Source organism: Mesocricetus auratus, unplaced genomic scaffold (genome assembly GCF_017639785.1).
Source record: "Mesocricetus auratus isolate SY011 unplaced genomic scaffold, BCM_Maur_2.0 Super-Scaffold_100027, whole genome shotgun sequence".
Taxonomy (NCBI): Eukaryota; Metazoa; Chordata; class Mammalia; order Rodentia; family Cricetidae; genus Mesocricetus; species Mesocricetus auratus.
In genome coordinates, this window is record NW_024429208.1 from 6,468,935 (window position 1) to 6,486,416 (window position 17,482).

The 17,482-nt window shown below is 48.7% G+C and overlaps 1 protein-coding gene and 1 long non-coding RNA gene across 4 annotated transcripts in view; both read right to left on the reverse strand.

The window, feature by feature from the left end:
* Positions 1-17,482, reverse strand: part of Btbd9 (BTB domain containing 9) — a 340,103-nt gene that overhangs the window by 27,956 nt on the left and 294,665 nt on the right. The window lies entirely within an intron of this gene.
* On the reverse strand, positions 7,070-13,572 carry LOC110340986. The gene is made up of 3 exons (XR_005871387.1): positions 8,160-13,572; positions 7,473-8,075; positions 7,070-7,284 (listed from the first exon to the last, which is right to left on the reverse strand). It is a non-coding gene; the product is annotated as an uncharacterized LOC110340986 (long non-coding RNA).

A 17,482-nucleotide genomic window follows, 5' to 3' on the forward strand; every position in this document is an offset into this window, starting at 1 on the left:
CTGGTATGAGAACCTGGGCAGGAGCCAGTTTTAAATGTTACAAATGTGACAATTTCATTTCCCAGCTTTTTAAATACCGAAGGGATCTGGAGCACAGGGAGGACCAAATGCCCCAAGTTATGGTTTTTAAAACACAGTACTACTTTTATGGGAAGGCACACCCCAGAGCCCAGGCCAAACAAAACTCTGTCAGAGCTCAGGAGCCACCCAGACCACACCCACTAAGCAACTAAGAGGTCTTCTAAACAGACTGCCAGGCCTTTTCACAAGCAATCCTGATCAATTTTACAACTAAAAATTACACAAAGGCCCTGTGGGTACTCCAGGCCTGATGACACCCTAGTGCTCAGCACCTAACATGAAGAACAGTCAGTAAAGCGTAAAATTAGACTCCCCGGCTACTAAGGACCTAGGCATCTGCAGCTGAACTAATTGGAAAGAAATTGGAGGCACTAGGAGAATGATGAGAGAGAGAGAGAGAGAGAGAGAGAGAGAGAGAGAGAGAGAGAGAGAGAGAGAGAGAGAGAGAGAGAGAGAGAGAGAGAGAGAGAGAGCGCAAGATTGATTCCCTGGAGTCCAAGGAATGTGTCTATATGATGAAAAGAACTATGCCTCTTGGCAGGGATAGATTAGCCTGGAGCTATTTGATGCAGTGGCTCTCAGAATCCTAGTGCTGCAGTAAAGGGGTGACAAGTCTTCCAGGCAGTAAAGGGGTGACAAGTCTTCCAGGCAGGTCCTATAACGGCCCCTCCAGAACTGTTTAAGGGCACAGTCGGCACAGTTAAGGCAAGGCAGCAAATGTGAACATGGAACACAGAGGTCGGCCTACAAACTAGGGGATGCAACCCAGGCCTAACTCTAAGACAGACCTGCCCCCTTTTTCATGGTGTTGGAGTGGAAGGCAGGCCGAGCTTTTGCTAACAAGTGCTCTATCACTAAGTTCTACCTTAGTCTCCCCTAAACTAAGGCCCTATCTCAATCTCCCCTTCCTTTCAAACACTTTATTGAAAATAAACAAATGAACACCACATGCCTACCCCCAACCTTGGTGCACCCAAGTTTCTGGGTCACCCCTTTGCTGGCCCAGGTTTGCCCCCCTGGAGGGCCCTGTTTGCCAGCACCTGGCTCACAACCAATCCCCAGCTGCTCCCAGGCTCCTGCTGGCACTGCCTAGCCACAGGCCAAAACTGGCTTCTCGGAAACTGTTTCTGCCTGCAGTTCTCAATGCCAGCTCGAAGAAGGACCAGGGCAGCCTGCTGGCTCCTTGTGAGTTCACAACGCATCTAGACACTGTGGACAGGCAACAACATGGCATGCTAATAAAGTTAAATGATTTAAATTAACTTGTGACACAGAAGCAGATGCCAAGATTGGGGGTGGGGGTTAGCTAGGTTCTCCATTTCTCATATTGACCACATGTATAGGTTAGAGGGCTGCCAGCTTCTCTCCACCTAAGGACCCTGCGTGGGATGCCTTGTTCTTTTTAAGAAATCCTATCCCTTGGGCTGGCAACCTCAGAGACTCCCCATTTTTTCTGCACACTGGGGTACCCATTTGTGAGTGTGCCAAGATATAATGCAATGTATTTCTCAACACCTGCTTGGATCTGTTGATGCCCTCAAGGCTAAGACATCAAAAATGAATTCTTTACTACTACACAGTAAGCAAATGGCCACAAGATGCACAGAAATATGGTTTCCTTCTGAGTCTATCCCTGGCCCTGCAACCACGCCAGCCTCCTGCCCTGGGGGTGCCCAGAGTTGAAGGCAGATGCCAAAAAGTCAAGTTGTATTCAGCAAGGTTAAAAGTCAGCTTTGGCACATGGAAATGTGCAACCAAACACTGTGAGGCTGTTGCTGGAGCTAAATCAGCTTATTTTTCAGCATTATTTCTTGGAGAGGAGGGCTGCTGGGTAAAGGGGTGTGTGAGAAGACTGACCACTAACTCTTTCTGATTCTATTGTCAGGCCCTAAAATCAGATACATCAGCTATTAATGTCAGAAAGGCAGCCGTGAATGTGTGCAATAAATTTGTCAGCGGTTTATGAATGAGCGCTCGGTCATGAGGGCTTACTGTCTGGCAATTCACCTTTGCCATGATATGTCCTATCACGTGCATTTGGGAGCAGCTTCGAAAGAGCATTATTTGTGTTCCTGGAGATCAGAGCATAAACTCTCAGAGCGATGGAGACACATAGGCGGGTGGCATGTCTGCCTCTGAGCTCGCTAAGCAAACGGTTTGCCAATGCCCCAGTGAACAGCACCAGGGGACAGCGATTACTCTTGCAGGGTGAGGAGAGCGCACATCTCCTCCAAAGCTGCTAATGAAGGCCCCGTTAGTGCTGGGTGACGTCGAATGCGCCCATTGGCTTTCTGTCAAAGATTGTCAAATAGAGCTGTTGGTAATCACAGCTGGCAAGTTGCTTAGTCAATATTTTTGAAAAGTTCAACCAAGTGTGAGAAAGCACAAAGTAGACTTTCCTAAAGCGGCCAGATGATGTTGCTGGCCCCGGCCATGGCTGTGCGGCGCCAGGGTCAGTGGGGGTCCTTCTGGGCGGTCCTGCAGGCCTGTGGGTGTGAGATACACAGACGGATGGATTTCAGCAGTTCTACAGCTCAGCTTTCCCCAAGTCAGCAGCTGTCTAGATGTGGGATTATATACCAAGGAGGCTTTACACCATCACTACAAATAAAACACTAAAGAAAAAAAAACCAAAACAAAACAGGCAGGGCCCCAAACAAAAACTTCCTATCCATGGATGGAGCAAACACACAGGTGCCTTGGGAGAGTTTCCTGCACGCTTGTAGCAGGCTTACGCTCCATACACCTGAGTGCTGGCATTTCTCCAGAGTCCACAGTGCCTCGGCACCTACGAGAGCATGGAAGGCTTCGCCGTGGCAGTCCAGTCCCTACGGGTTCCTGAGATGGTCCACTGTGCCGGTGAACTTCACAAGAATGTCCAGAGGAGTAACCACCTTCCACAGAGAGTCCCTTGGTGCTGCTGTATAGCCTGGGATTCCTTCCCACTGCCCTGGGATGGACCATTTGTACATTAATGCCATGTATGTTCTGATGTTGCCTCAGGCTCAAGCTTTAGGGGGAGGGGCTCAATGTGGAGGGTGTACTAGACATAGATGGACGGTTCCACCCTCAGACACAGGTGTGGACTGCAGGCTGGGATCATACACTTTGTTGTTTTCAACTTTCTCCTATCAGCCAGGCGGTGGTAGTCTTTAATCCCAGCACTCGATGGGTAAAGGCGGGCAGATCTCTGTGAGCTTGACACCAGCCTGGTCTACAGAGTGCGTTCAAGCACAGAGAAACCCTGTCTCGAAAAACCAAAAACCAACCAACCCACCAACCACAACAACAGCTTTCTCCTCTCTGGTTGCATTTTGGTTTCCAGTATCCAAATGCCGGCTGTTCTCATATGTGAAGTAAAAAAGGTTGGTTTTGTAGTAGGGGAGGACAGTGGTCACTACAGGCTGGAGAAGAGGCAAAGGTGGCATGTTTCTAGCATGCTCCTAGCTGGTATTATTGGCCTGGAGGGCATAGTTTGAGAAGCTCTACCTAGTCCACAACAGAGCAGAGCCTGACATGACATGCCCATGAGGAGGAAGCTGGAGGCATTGCCTCAGGAAGTCAAAGCTTAGGAAGGCACCTTAGTACAGCGGCTGGGTCGCTGGCATGCAGGCAGAACTCCTGGTGGAGTGTGGAGGTCAGTCCACTCAGGGTCTCTGGGATGGGAAGCGGCAGTGGAAAAGGAGAGGAATCAGGGTTAGAGTCTTCGTGGGTGTTGGCCCAGGATCTGCCCCCTCTATAGCTGCCTGCATAGGCTGAGTCACGTGATCCCTAGATTCCTGCAGGCAGTCATGAGTGACGGGAGGCGAGGTGCTTCTAGATGTCTGCTGCTACCCACTTGTGTCCTTGAAGAATAGCCTGCATTTGCCAGCCCCAGATGACGTCCCTAATGTGCCAATCCTGCCCCAGGCTCTTCTAGGAGAGTACAGCAGGGACACAGTCACTAGCTGGGCCTCGGCCTGGGTCCTGCCTGGGTAGCTGGGTCTGTAGAATCTGGCTCTTTCTAAGGTTGCAGTGATCATTCTATACTTACAACTAAGTCTACCCCCAGGTCAGCAAACTGTCTCCCAAAGGGCCAGTATTTAAAGTTCTGAAGGACACAAAGGTCTGTGTCACATACTATTTAATTTTTTATATAACCCTTTAAGAATATAAAAACCATCCTAGCTTAGGGCCTGTACAATGGAGACAGTGGTGGCTCTGGTCCTGGCTCCATTCAACCCTGAATTTCACTGTGGTGGTTTGAAAGAAACTGGCCCCCAAAGGGAGTGGCACTACTAGGAGGTGTGGTCTTGTTGAAGTAGGTGTGCTCTTGTTGGAGGAAGTGTGTCACTGTGGGGGCGGGCTTTGAGGTCTTTTCTCAAGCTTCACTTGGTGTGACAGTCATTCAACTCCCTGCTGCCTCTGAGTCAAGGTGGAGCACTCTCAGCTCCAGCACCAAGTCAGCCATGCTCCCCACCATGATGATAGTAGACTGAACCTCTGAGACTGTAAGCCAGTCACCCCAATTGAATGTTTTACTTTATGAGTCGCTGTGGTCACGGTGTCTCTTCACAGCAACAGAAGGACACTCATCAAAGGCAGCTTTTCCAGCCTGCCCTGGGTTTCCAGTCCGTAGCTGGGTTTCTGTCTGGTATGTGTGTTTTGAGACAGGGTCTTGTCTCAAGCTCATGTTCTGACCACAACTAGCCAGAATTCTCCAGGAGCACCAGTCTCTGGGCTGTGCTATTTCTAGGACAGACTCCTGACCCTGGCAGGCTTCCCTGCCCAGGACAATTTATTTTGCTTTTGCCCTGTGTGATACAGAAACTAGACTGTCCCCATAGAGAGGCCCAACCATTATGTCCCAACTCTCCTGGTCTGGAGTTGACTACCAAGGACCTTTAGCTTAAGAGTGTGGCAGGGTCAGACCTTGGCAAAAACTGAAGACACTATAGGGCAATTTCAGAAATATGGTGCTGGTTTGGCTTCATCTAATACTCCTTAATTTGAACACAAATTGATCAATAAACTGTGTTTCTTAGCACAAGAACTTAGTGACCATTTCTAGTGGTAAACGGGGTTTTATCTGGTGTGGAAAAGTCATCCCTTACTGAGCATGACTTTAGATAGACTGTCCACTCCTGCCCTGTGTTGACAACACTTCTCCAGGCTGAGCAGCCCTTTGTACAGCATCTAAGAAGACGTCTGGTTTGCCAAGAACAGTGAGACTGCCTTAGAGGCAGGGTGAGGAGAGACAGGATTTCATCATTGCTTTGGCTCTTACTTTTCTTAGGCCAATCATTCTCTCTATTGAATTAGCCACCCGGAGTCCCCATCTGCTGACCTCTGGCTCTTCCATCATGTCGCCCTGTCCAGGATTCTGGTGACCTGCCATCTTACTGCACAACACAACAGTACCCTCTGGAAGTCTTCAGGCACACACATAAGGAAAGGTCGATGGTGCAGGGAGTGTTGCTTGCACAGTGAGGTAAGCATTCACACGAGGGACAGGCTCAGCGTGGCTTTGCACAGTGAGGTAAGCATTCACACGAGGGACAGGCTCAGTGTGGCTTTGCCACCAAAACCACCTGTGAACATTTACTTTGCCGTTCTACACTCCAATGACCCAAGATTTCCCACACTCCCCACCATCTCCTGTCCTTGTCCCCGAGATTCTCTCGAGGGGCTGACAACTAGACCTCTTTGGCTACTGTATTTTAATATGATGGAATACGATGGTGTCCGTGTTGCTTAGTATGGCAGGCAGATGCACGAGCTGTGTGCTGGTTGAGCTTCAGGGTAAGAATGGAGCACCACGGCTCTGAGCTTGGTGACCTCGGGGTGCGTGCCCAGCTCAAGTGCTCTGCAGGTGAGCCGGAGCGCAGGAAGACGGGCATTTGGCGGCTGGCCCATAGGCAGCTGTCCTAAAGGGTCGGTGTGCTCCTTCCTACTGTGGTTCCCAGAGTCTGATCTCTGCCAGCTGCTCCACTGCAAGCAGGATGGAAAGCTCTTGTACCGGAATTTACTACTGGCGTTTTCCCCGAATAAGCCTGCTCTTGACACACTGCCGCTAAGGAAGGGTGTCCCCGTCTCGTGTTTTCAGTGGTGTTTGATGCTATCCATCCTGTGTGGTTAAAAATGTACACCGTTCTGGCCAACAAGTGATCTTTTCCTCAACCCTCATAAAGTTTTACAATGTATGATTCATTTCAGAAATGAGACCTGATAATGCAGATTTATCACGAGGTGTCTGCCTTTAAAATGTGATTTAATGACGCTCCTACTTATTGGCTGACATCTTTATAAAACTGTTAGTGTGGAAATATATTTGTCTTTTCGAAAGTAATTCTTCCTTTTACAAGTGCGTGCAAAACAAGAGTCGCGCATTAAGAACACAGCAGAGAGACACGGTGGTCTAATTCACGGAGGCACTGCCGTGCAGGCTGGGCCCAGTCTCCGGGTCGCCTGTGCTGCCGGGCGTGGCGCCGTCTCTTCCCTGCACTTTCCCCACCCGTGCTTCAGGCTGGGTCAGAGCTGCTACTCTGTCTGCAGGGTACAAGCGGCTCTCAAGGTCATCCCGATGCACCACTGCAGTAAATAAACAAGCTACTGATTATGATTTACCTCTGCTTTTCTTCCTACCTTAACCTGGTTTATGAGCAGATCTTGTTGATTTAGCCTTTCAGCCAATTAGAACAGAAGGTTTGATTGACAGCAAATGAATAAATACCACTTTAGTGTTGGAGACAGAGTCACCCTCCCCTATTAATCAGGCCTTCTGCCGGCACTTAGGTAACATGATATTTATCATGCCTCTCTGTTACAGTCCCTTGGGGTGTCATTTCATGGCCTACCAGTAAAAACTTCACATTTACAGCAACTGCCCCTCTATTACTGCCGATAATATCTAATTGATATGTCAAAACTCCAAGGGATGCAGTAAATTGGAACACTGACTCCCCAAAGAAAATAAACTAGCAAACAGGTAAATCAGCACTTGCCTTCCTGGGATTACTCGGCCTCTTCCATCCAAGTCTCCCCACAGGAAGCCATCACCACCATCTTGCCCCCTGCCCAAATCACAGTGGGCCCTGCGCACAGCCAGGGCACAGACTCTGTGTCCAGAGAGTAGGTGCCACAGGCATGACGTGGGTGCGCTTGGGAGACAACAACAATGACGACTCTGTTAGAGCGATGGCCTCGTCTGTCCTTCACACATCCCTACAGAGGAGAGGGCATTCCAGAAGAAATGAATCAGGGGCGGAGGAGCTGGCTTGAGCACCTAGCACGAGGCAGATAGACACACCTGACACTTAGACAAATGAAAACGCTCTTAATGCTTCCAAAATCACACGAATGGAGCTTTAGCACAGACTAGCTTAGCCCTGCTACCTTTCTCGTTTACTCACAGATAAGGGGGTGGATTACATGGTGCTGTGGCACAGCCTTGACGGTTCCCGCTGTCCTCAGAAATGGAAACATCTCAGATGCAGAGGTCACCAGACAGATATGGACAAGGGGCATAGGTGGGTGACCTCAGGACACGTGGTAGGATGCCCACAGGGTTCTCTCTGGAAGAAGACTCCAGCCCCCATCTTGCTACTGTTTAAACTTATTCTTCTCTTGAAAAAATAATGAATTCGGACAAGCTTGCAGAAACGAACTTCAGGTTCTGACTTAGATCTGGAGGTAAAGACCACAGCAAGCAACTGAACACCCCCCCTTCAGGTCTGTCAGTCCCACGAGGGCACCAATGACCTTCCTTTAAACACCAGACAGGCCACAATTACCGTGTGTGTCTGTAATCCCAGCATGAGGAAAGAGGACCATGAGTTTGAGGCCAGTCAGGGATGCAGATGTGGACCCATCTCAAACAAGCAAACCCAAGTCCTTCACAGAAGCTGAAGCGGGGCCTAGGTCAGCAGATCTGCCCGCCCCAAACCACACATGCTCATCAGCTTCACACTTCTGTCAGGCGTCTTCTTGGATTCCCTTTGTTGTTTTCTCCTCCTCTTTAAAAAGAAACCTGGTCACATTCAATCCCAACAACTTCCCCAAGCCTTAGCCTGCACTCGCCTGCCTTTGGAAATACTGACCAGGGTTACTGCTCTGCGCAGTATTGCAGTAACCGCAGCTTCGTTACAGGCAAAGGTCTGGTTACGTCTAGGGTGAACCTCAAGTCCCGTGGCCTGGAACTTCTTGGGCTTGCTGTCTGCTCAGCTGGGACACATGCACACTTCTGCATGAGGCCATCTCATTGTGAGGAGAGAACAAGACCCTCCAAACCCCACACCACTGCCTGGGGGAAGAGGATCCTTGGGGCAAAACCAACACTGAATGTGTGCATTAGTTCAACACCTCACACAAAGGCTTTCTAGAGATTACCAGCCATGCAGACTCCATGTGTAAACTAGAGTGATGGAGATGCTTGGCCTACTGCAAAGTCAGAGTCAGAAGGGAATGCAGAACTTGAAAGGGAACGTGTAAAGGGAAACGCTTAAGACCAAGAACATCAAGAGATGGCTAGTTCCACAGCGCACCCAGGAGCAGCATACTGATGCTCGGGCAGACCCGGTACTCCCACTGTGGATTTTCATGCTTACACATTCAATCACTTATCCCAGCATTACTCACCGCAGAGCTTCAGCTCACACCGAGCTCATTTCCAGGGCTTGGTCCTCAGAACACAACTGCAATGCCTTGAACACAAGTACAGTTCTACCTTCTAATCAGGCAGACCCACAAACAGACGAGAAAGGCAAATGGAGCATCAAGGAACCACTTTCCAGTGGGATTTCTGCCGCCTACAGTGGATGATGCCTGAATGGGCTCTCCTGTGAGACATTGACATGCCTTACCACACACGGCAGTGACCCTCCGTGGCTATCCCAGGACACCGTTGTCTTTATACCAGCGTTCTGAAGAGCAGAGGTACTCAGTCATGCCACACGCCCATCTCTCTGCATCTGGTCCCAAGGCCACCTGTCCCTTCTTCCACCACACCAGGAGTAAGTGGGGAGGGTGCCACTTCCTGCCTGATGGTGTGTCCTACAAACTGAGGTTCCCCTGAGCCATGTAACCAGCAGGGAGAGGCAGAATGTCCAGGTGACAGTGAGAAAGCTGGCCACACAGAACCTAATGGTGACGACTCAAGGGCCTGGTAAGATCTACGGGGACAGTTTATGGATGTCCTTCTCAGGAGCCATTCATTTAGGACGATGATTTCATATTTACCGGACATTATGGAGGGCCGAGAAGGGAAATATGAACAAGCTGTGGCTTCCATTTTCATGGGGATGAAATAGGTTAAAAACAATGTAAGGTTACCAATACAGACAGCCGCAGTGACGGCAAAGAGCACAGCGCTGAGGACAACTGACCAAGTCTGTCTGGCTGGGGAGAGTCACTCATGGAACATCAGAGATTTCCACTGAGAACCGGGAGGCAAGCATGGACTTTAAGAGCTGCAGATGCATCAGACATAGCCATATTCCCTTCACTGACAGCTATGACTGACAGGTATCTACCACCTGGGATGGATGCTGAGGCCATCAACATCTCTCTTTCACAGGGACCCCGAGCCTGAGGTCCCTCAGTGTAATCTGGTCCAGCGCTCAGTTCTTACTACCTCACTACTGTCTCAAAAACCACCTATCTGACATTGCTTTTTCTGAGCTTCTGCCCCAACCACAGGCACCTTCAAGTTACCAGGAATAGGTTGACACTGGTTTCAAAGAAGGGGCAGAGGTGTGGACGATCAAAGCATGGCAACCTGGGGACCATAGCTAATTATGGTACCATTTTTAAGATGGAGCAGGGGAGTGAGAGTGTGACAGGTCTTCCTGGACACAGATGGAAGTGTGTGTGCTACAACTCTGCAGGAGGAGTCACCAGGAAACAGCCACGAGGACAGCAGATGACCCTGACAGCCGTGCTTGCAAAGCAGGTAAAGACCACGAGTTTAGCTGGGCAGCTCCACTCACCCGGAGTGCAGCAGAGAAAGGCCAAGACCTGGAGTTTGGAAAAACAAGTATTAGGATTATATGTAGACCATAATAGACTAGAGTAAGCCACAAGAGAAATGGAACCATGGCAACATGGGTGAACCTATGGGACATCATGAAAGTGAAACAGGTCAGGCACAGAAAGACACATGCTGCATGACGTCACTTCTGTATGGGACCCGAAGATGCTGATATCACGGAAGCAGAGAGGAGGAGAAAGGAGACCACACTGGGGAGAGGACAGAGAGATAGGCCAGTAGGTACAAAGTCACACTTGAGGGGAGCTACATGCTGGTGGGTATCCTAGAGTGCTGTGGGGGTTAATAAAATTGCTTTGACTATTTCAAAATAATCAGGAGAGAGGATTTTTAATGTTCTCAACATGGAATGATAAATACATGAGGTATAAGCAAGCGAAATACGCAAATTTGATCACTATATAACATACACATGTTGAAATACCACACTGTTCCCAATTATTACATACCCATTAAAACTAACTCGCTCTCTGCTTCCTGACCACCAGGAGGTGAGCAGCTTGGCTCTACTACATGCTCTTTGCCATGATGCTTCTTTCCTACCTTGGGCCCCAAAGCAATGGACCTTGCTAACCATAAACTGAACCCCCTCAAACTGTGAGCCTCGCCCTTTAAAACAACAACAAATTCCCTTCATCACCAAGACCATGTAAACCTTGTGCTGCTTGCTCAGACAGAGGGCTTCCATGTGTGCATGCACAGCACAACACCCTTTTCCTTGGCACAAGGGGCTTCTAAAGACACTTGAGGTACCATGGGGATCCAATTAACCACAGTTCTTCATAAACATTAAAACACTAGTTAGACACGAAACGCACTGCTGTGGCCTATCAAAGCAGAGCCTGCAGCTGGCAGAGCAACCCCAACTCAAAGACAGCAAGGCTGTTTTGGAAGCAATCGACTTAGTAACCACAGTTTGGCCGAGGATTTTACAGCTCAGACAGAGGTTGGGGCAAGGTGAGGGTTACCACTTAACACGAGTGCCCCAGAGTGGCTCTCATGCAGCCTGCCCCTATGTCTCCCTGGTTCAAAGCTGCTTATCAGGGAACCTAAAGGCTCTACTGCAAGGAGATGCAGAGCATCATCTGGAGAGGCAGAGAAATGTCCTTTCAAGTTTACTGAGAATTCTGGGATTTGGATTTCTCTCCAAATGAGCCCACTTTGGGGCTTTGCACTTTGAAGTCCTGGCAGCAGTCATTAGAGCTGCCACTTGGTGTTGTTTAGGGACACATGGTGATCAGGTGACTCACAGATGACATTCTTGCTCCGCAGCATCTTGGTTTCAAATTCCTCAGGTGCCTTCTGAGGGTTTTTGAAGGCCTTAAACAAGGAGCCTTTTAAAACCAGCTGGAGCTGTGGGGCTGCTCAGAGCAGTCTGACTGACTGTCACCATCCGGCAAAGAATCCCACTCCTGTCCTTGTTCCCTGCCCTGATATGGCAGGGAAGGAAAGCGATCTGACAGCTGGGCTGGCCCAGTGGCAGGCTGAGTTATCACACAGAGGAAGAGTTTCAGGAGTGTCTCAGAGAGGCCTGCTGAAGGTTGCAGCTCCAGCCCAGGAGCAAATGCGGGATCGCTTTCTTCATGCCTGCAACTCCTACTGCTGACGCACAATTTGTGGAGAGGAATGGAGAAGGCGGTGCAGGTACGCAGTCTCCCACGCTGAGAGGTGTGGCACCTCGTGTTCTGATCAGCAGACAGACAGAACAGTGGCCTCGCTCACTTGCTCACAGTGGGCACTTGCAGAATGAAGGCTGGGCTTTGCTCTGAAGGCAGAGGATACAGGAAATCTGTCTTTGCTTTTGCTGTAAGCCTAACATTATTAAGAGCCGTCTCTAAAGGAAGCATTACATGCTAGATTTTGTTTTGCTTCCTAAAAAGACAGGACTCTTACTCTGTAGTCCAGGCTGGCTATGTAGCTGAGGTTGACTTGGAAGCTGAGACCCTTTTGCCTCTGCCTTCTGATAATGGGATTACAGGAGGTGTTTTCTTACTGTATGTTCAGCTCACTTTGACACAAAAACAAAACAATGACCAGCACAGAGAAGAGGGCCACTCCCTAAGTGTGCTGAGGTGTGAGACTAACAAATTTTGGTCCTGGCCTCTGGGATTATTACAAAGAATTAGGATCTCAACCCCATATGGTAGTTTTACACACATTTAAAGCTAACGGCCATAACCTTACAACACTTCGGGGGACCTACCTGGATCTTATCTCCGTACTGAATTCTCATCATCTGGCCTTCCATGTTGCTCTTTAACAGGTGCCCAGGTGTGTCCTAATCCATACAAAGGTCCAACAGGAAAGCCATATGGGTACAAGGACACCATGTTACTCAGGGTTTGTGGCAGCCCATGGCAACTATTAGTTTATATTGAATTTGTGGCTAGCTCTTTGCCTATAAACCTCTCTCCAGCTTTGCTGCCCCATCCTGTACTTAGAGAATTGATTTTCTGAACCTAAATGGAAGGCACCACATTTATCCCCATTAAGCCCCATCCTGTTGTTTTGGTCCCACTTCAGGGCTTGCAGAGATCATTCTGAAAATCGTATCTGTCATCTACCACATTATTCATCCTTCCCACTCCCCCTCCCAACCCCAACCTGTCTTATGCAGAACCCTGAGGGACATGCTTTCTGAGCATGGATAACAATAAAACGTTCAGGACCAGGGACAGGGCAGGAAGTCATGCAAGACCTTTCTCTCCTTGCTGGACCCCTGCCTGGACTGCCAAACCTATTAGCACCGTGTACTTCACAGGCAAACACTCCTCCACCATCTCCACCATCACTGCCTTTGCCCAAACCCCATCATGTGTTATACAGGTTGTCCACCGTCTCCTTCACGGGCTCCCAGTTCTACACTTAGCCCCATCCAAACAGTCCCTATACAGCAACCACAACCAACTTTAGAAAGACAAAATAGGCTGCGTGTATAGCTCAGGGCTAGAACACATACGTTAATAAGGATCAGGGGCCTGGATTCTGTCCCGCGCACCAATAATCTGAAAACAGAACTAAGCTAGGCATTGCAACACATGCCTGCAATCCTAGCACTTAGCAGACTGAAGAAGAGGCTTGAGAGTCTGAGGCCATCCTGGGCCACAAAGGGAGCCATGTTTCAAAACAAAACAAACAAAAGAGCACTTCCTCACATACTGCCACCCCAAGTCCCCACTGCTCTTTGAACAAAATTTAGTTCACACCAAGACCTAAATGCTGTTTTGGATCCGACTGCTCCCTGGCTTGCATGTCACCCTTGGCTTCCTAGCCTCAGCTGTCTCCACGCTGTCCTGACATGCTCATTCTTGCTTCAGGACTGTAGCCCACCCGAAGCTCTTTCCTGAGCCCTGAAAGGCTGGTGTCTGTCACTGACTGTCCTGCATAGTTTTATGTCATCAGGAGAAGGGAACCTCAATTTAAAAAATGCCTCCATAAGACCCAGATGGAGGCAAGCCTGTAGGGTATTTTCTTAATTAGTGACTGACGGGGGAGGGCCCAGCCCATCATGACTGGTGCCATGCCTGGGCTGGTGGTCCTGGGTTCTATAAGAAAGCAGGCTGAGAAAGCCAGTAAGCAGCACCCTTCCTGCCACCAAGTTCCTTGCCTGCTTGAGTTTCTGTTCTGAGTCCTTTGATGATGAGCTGTTATATGGAAGTTTGAGTGAAATAATCTTTTCCTCTTCAGGTTGCTTTTGGTCATGGGTTCTCTTCACAGCAATAGTAACCCTAATACACTCATCTTGGCTCCAGTATCTCAGAGGGGCCTTTATGGACTAAGGTGGCCCTGCCCATCCTTGCCTGGTCACTCTCTATCTGCTGTTTTACTTGCTTCATAGAATTTAACAATAGCCGTAAGTTTATCTGGTTATTTCTGCCATTAGATGTAAACTAGGAAAGTGACAGTACTGTCTGTCCTGTCTGGTGCCCAACACTTAGCAGATACCCAATGATTATTTGGAGAATGAATGCATGGTGGTGAGAATTTGAATGGTAAAATTCAAATCTATCTAGGACTTCAATGGCATTAATAAAAATGGCTCTTGGTTCCAACTATTATGCCACTATTATTATCCACTTTTTATCAATATTTTATGATGCCATCAAGGAATAAAATTGAATTACCTGCACCGAGTTAGGTCAGACAATACTTGGTAGTAAAGCTGCATTATGTGGGCTAACCCAGACATGCCATTTATAACCACATTCAAAGGACCTTTACTTTGCTGGTACAGCTCTGTGGCTGAAGAATCAGACTGTTTTCATATCAAAAGAACTACTTAAGAGAGCTACTGCTCAGTTAGGCCAAGCTCATGCAAATGCCTCCAACTCCTGCATTTATATACATTTATGCCCAGTGTAACACCAAGGGCAGCTCGCTCTGACTTTAAAATCTGACTTTCATTGACTTAGAATACCATTACAATGTCAGCGCAAGACTCTCTTTACAGTGGGGGCTCACACCAATAATCTACTGGCCAACACATAAAGTGGGCTGTAAAAGGGGCTGCAAAGGCCACGAGGAGCCAGGCGGGCAGGGCATGTGCCAAATTTCACTGAGCAGCCTAGCTCCATGATAGGAGGGCATAGGGGCCTATGCTTTGCCTTCCCCTCACCCAAACGCAGCAGACTGAGAGCTCTGGATCTGAACACGGAGTGAAATGTGTGTAAGAAGGAACCCTGTCACTCACATTGGAGGAGTAAAATCATGGGGACTAAGGGGCAGGCAGGGGAGGAGCTCTCCTTAAATATCCAGCACACACACAGCAAATCAAATGTGGCCTGAGCTGCCCTGATCCCTGGCACAGGCTGTCTCTGCAGGGCAGTGTCAGCCCTGGAGCATGTCTGTTCTAAGTAAGAACTGCAATCTAACTCACATGCAATGAAACCCACTCTTATGTCCCCACCACCACTTTTTTTTAAAGCTTGTTACTATCCCCACAAGCAATTCCAGAAGCTTAACCTTCACACTGTGGCAGAAAACAGTCTGTACTGAGTCGTCGGTCACAGGCACTCCTCCCCAACCGCGCACAGGCAAACTGCTCTCCTCTCCTGGACTTGCAGAGTAATCTGGATGCTCTGTGTTCAGGGAATCATGGAGTCAGTCAGGGGTCTTTTATAACTGTGGGTTTTGTCACTCAGCAAAACACTTTCAAGGTCATCGTGTTGAAGCACACACTGGTCCTTTATTCCGTTTAGTCGCCAGATAATATTTGATAGGCATACCATGTTTTGTTTACCCTTCTTATCCAGGGACATCCGAATTGTTACCATCCTGGGGCCATCATGGCGAAGGCCGTGCACATGTGCATGGGGCCAGCATGCTTTCTTATTTGCAGCAGACCCGTTTGTCTTCCATGTGAGCTTGTGCAGTGAGGCTGGCATACTTTCTTCCTGTCTTCCACAAGGGGGTTGGGAATGGGGGGACAGGTAAACCTCAGGTTCCTCTGCCCCTTTCTTGCCTGAATAGTTGTGTTCTTTTTAAAAATTTAAAAATAATCTAGTCATTCACAATGTCACATACAACGTTCTTTGCTCATATTCCAAGACATTATCCTCTCTCATCACTCCCCCTGTGGATCCCATTTTACCCATGAGACCCTGTCTGAGTTTCATGCCTTTCTCCCCTTTTGGCCAAATGAATTGAATTAAAGTTGCCTGTGCTAGGGTTGCCTGTGTGAGTGCAGCTGCTGCCATTTCCGTGAGAACAGGAAACTGGCCAGTTGCTACACCACAGAAGACCATCGCTGCTGCGGACTCCTGGAGGCAACAGCCATGCCATGTCCAGAAGACACTGTTTCACAGTCTCCAGCTCTTTATATTCTTCCCAATACCTCGCCCATGATGCTAGACAGCTATACTCTTAAGACAGCCAGAGATCACTTATGATTTTGGTTAAATTACTTTTTCCCCATGAGTGGCTGCTTAGACTGTTGCTTCCACAGACTTCCTAGGGTGGCTGATGGCACAGAAAATTCACTTTCCAGCATTCAATAGTTGAGCCGAGCAAGTACTCAACCTGAGCCTAAGCAGAGCACGAGCATGGATGCGGTGCTGACTGTCTGACTTCCAGCAGGCGCTCAAACGCTTGCTTAAGGAAGGAGAAGAGCCCTTTTCTCCGTGAAAGTGATTAGAGGCATACAAATAGATAGCCTTACTAGACATAGTCAGAGATGCTCTGGAGTCAGCAGCAGCGGCTCTAACCAGAGGTGAGCTGTTTCATGTATGCAGGCTGCAATACATGCTCCCCCCTGAAGAGCACTGTCTCCAGGCTGGGAAGGAAGGGAGAACGCAGAAGAGCCCACAGAAGTTCTTATCGCATGCATCAAGACCTTGTGATGAAGATCTCCAAAGGGAAAAACAGGGAAACATGCCCAAGAACTGTACTGTTGCATAAAGCTCTTCCCCGGAGGCTCCAGGCTGCACCTCCCTTACCAGGGCTCCTGAGAGTATGGGTTAACACCACATGAAGAGGCCAGCTCTTCTCGAAGCCCAGGCTGGCTGGCTCTCTCTAGTTAGCCTTCCCCGAGAATGCCGAGCCAGCCTGGGAAGCTCCAGGGCCTTCTGGAAAGCTGCCCAACCAGGAGGGCAGTTTCAGGCAGGGCAGTCAGTGTCCTTAGTGACAGAGCCCTTCTATCCAGACCTGAAAGACGACTCCGATTTCCAATCTTCAGGATAGTGAGCATGAATTTAGTTTGGGTTAGCGTAAATCTCATTTTCTACTCTTCCACAGCAATAACCTTTATCTAATTTACTATTAGTGTGACAAAATCCATGTTGCAACTCCATAAAAAAGACAAAACAGTACCCAAAGTCTAATTACTCACTGGTTCATTCCTCAGTTTAACTGTTCATTTATTTTCATGACATTATTGTTCAGCTCCTAATACACTCCAGCCTGTGGGGTGGGAGGCGCCGCGGTTCTAGGCTGCACAGACAGTCCGTAACTGACCCTTGAAGAAAGGCCAGACAGACCTTGGAGTCTATCAGGGAGAGACTGCAGCAGGCTTTAATCAGACAGGAGCAGTGAGGCGGCGGAAGTGGCCCTCCTCACACCTCCCTCGCCTGCTGAAGCCTTTACTGCTTCCTTCTGGCAGGTGGAGTTTAACATGAAGCATGAGCCGCTACCGGTGACAGAAGAACATAGTTCTGAGGGCTGGTGACCTTTGTATTCATTTAAACAACTCAACCTCCCATCCTGAGCAGTCACCCACCTCTCCTGGAGAAGGACTGGCTGACACATTTGCATGCATAATGTGCCCAGAAGCCTTCTTTATAATGTTTACTTCTCTGTTTCTTCCAAATGAAATCACTGAAGGGCAAATTTGATTTTCAAATCAGTTTTAAAACATCTGCCTTCTAAAAAAGCAAGAGTAGA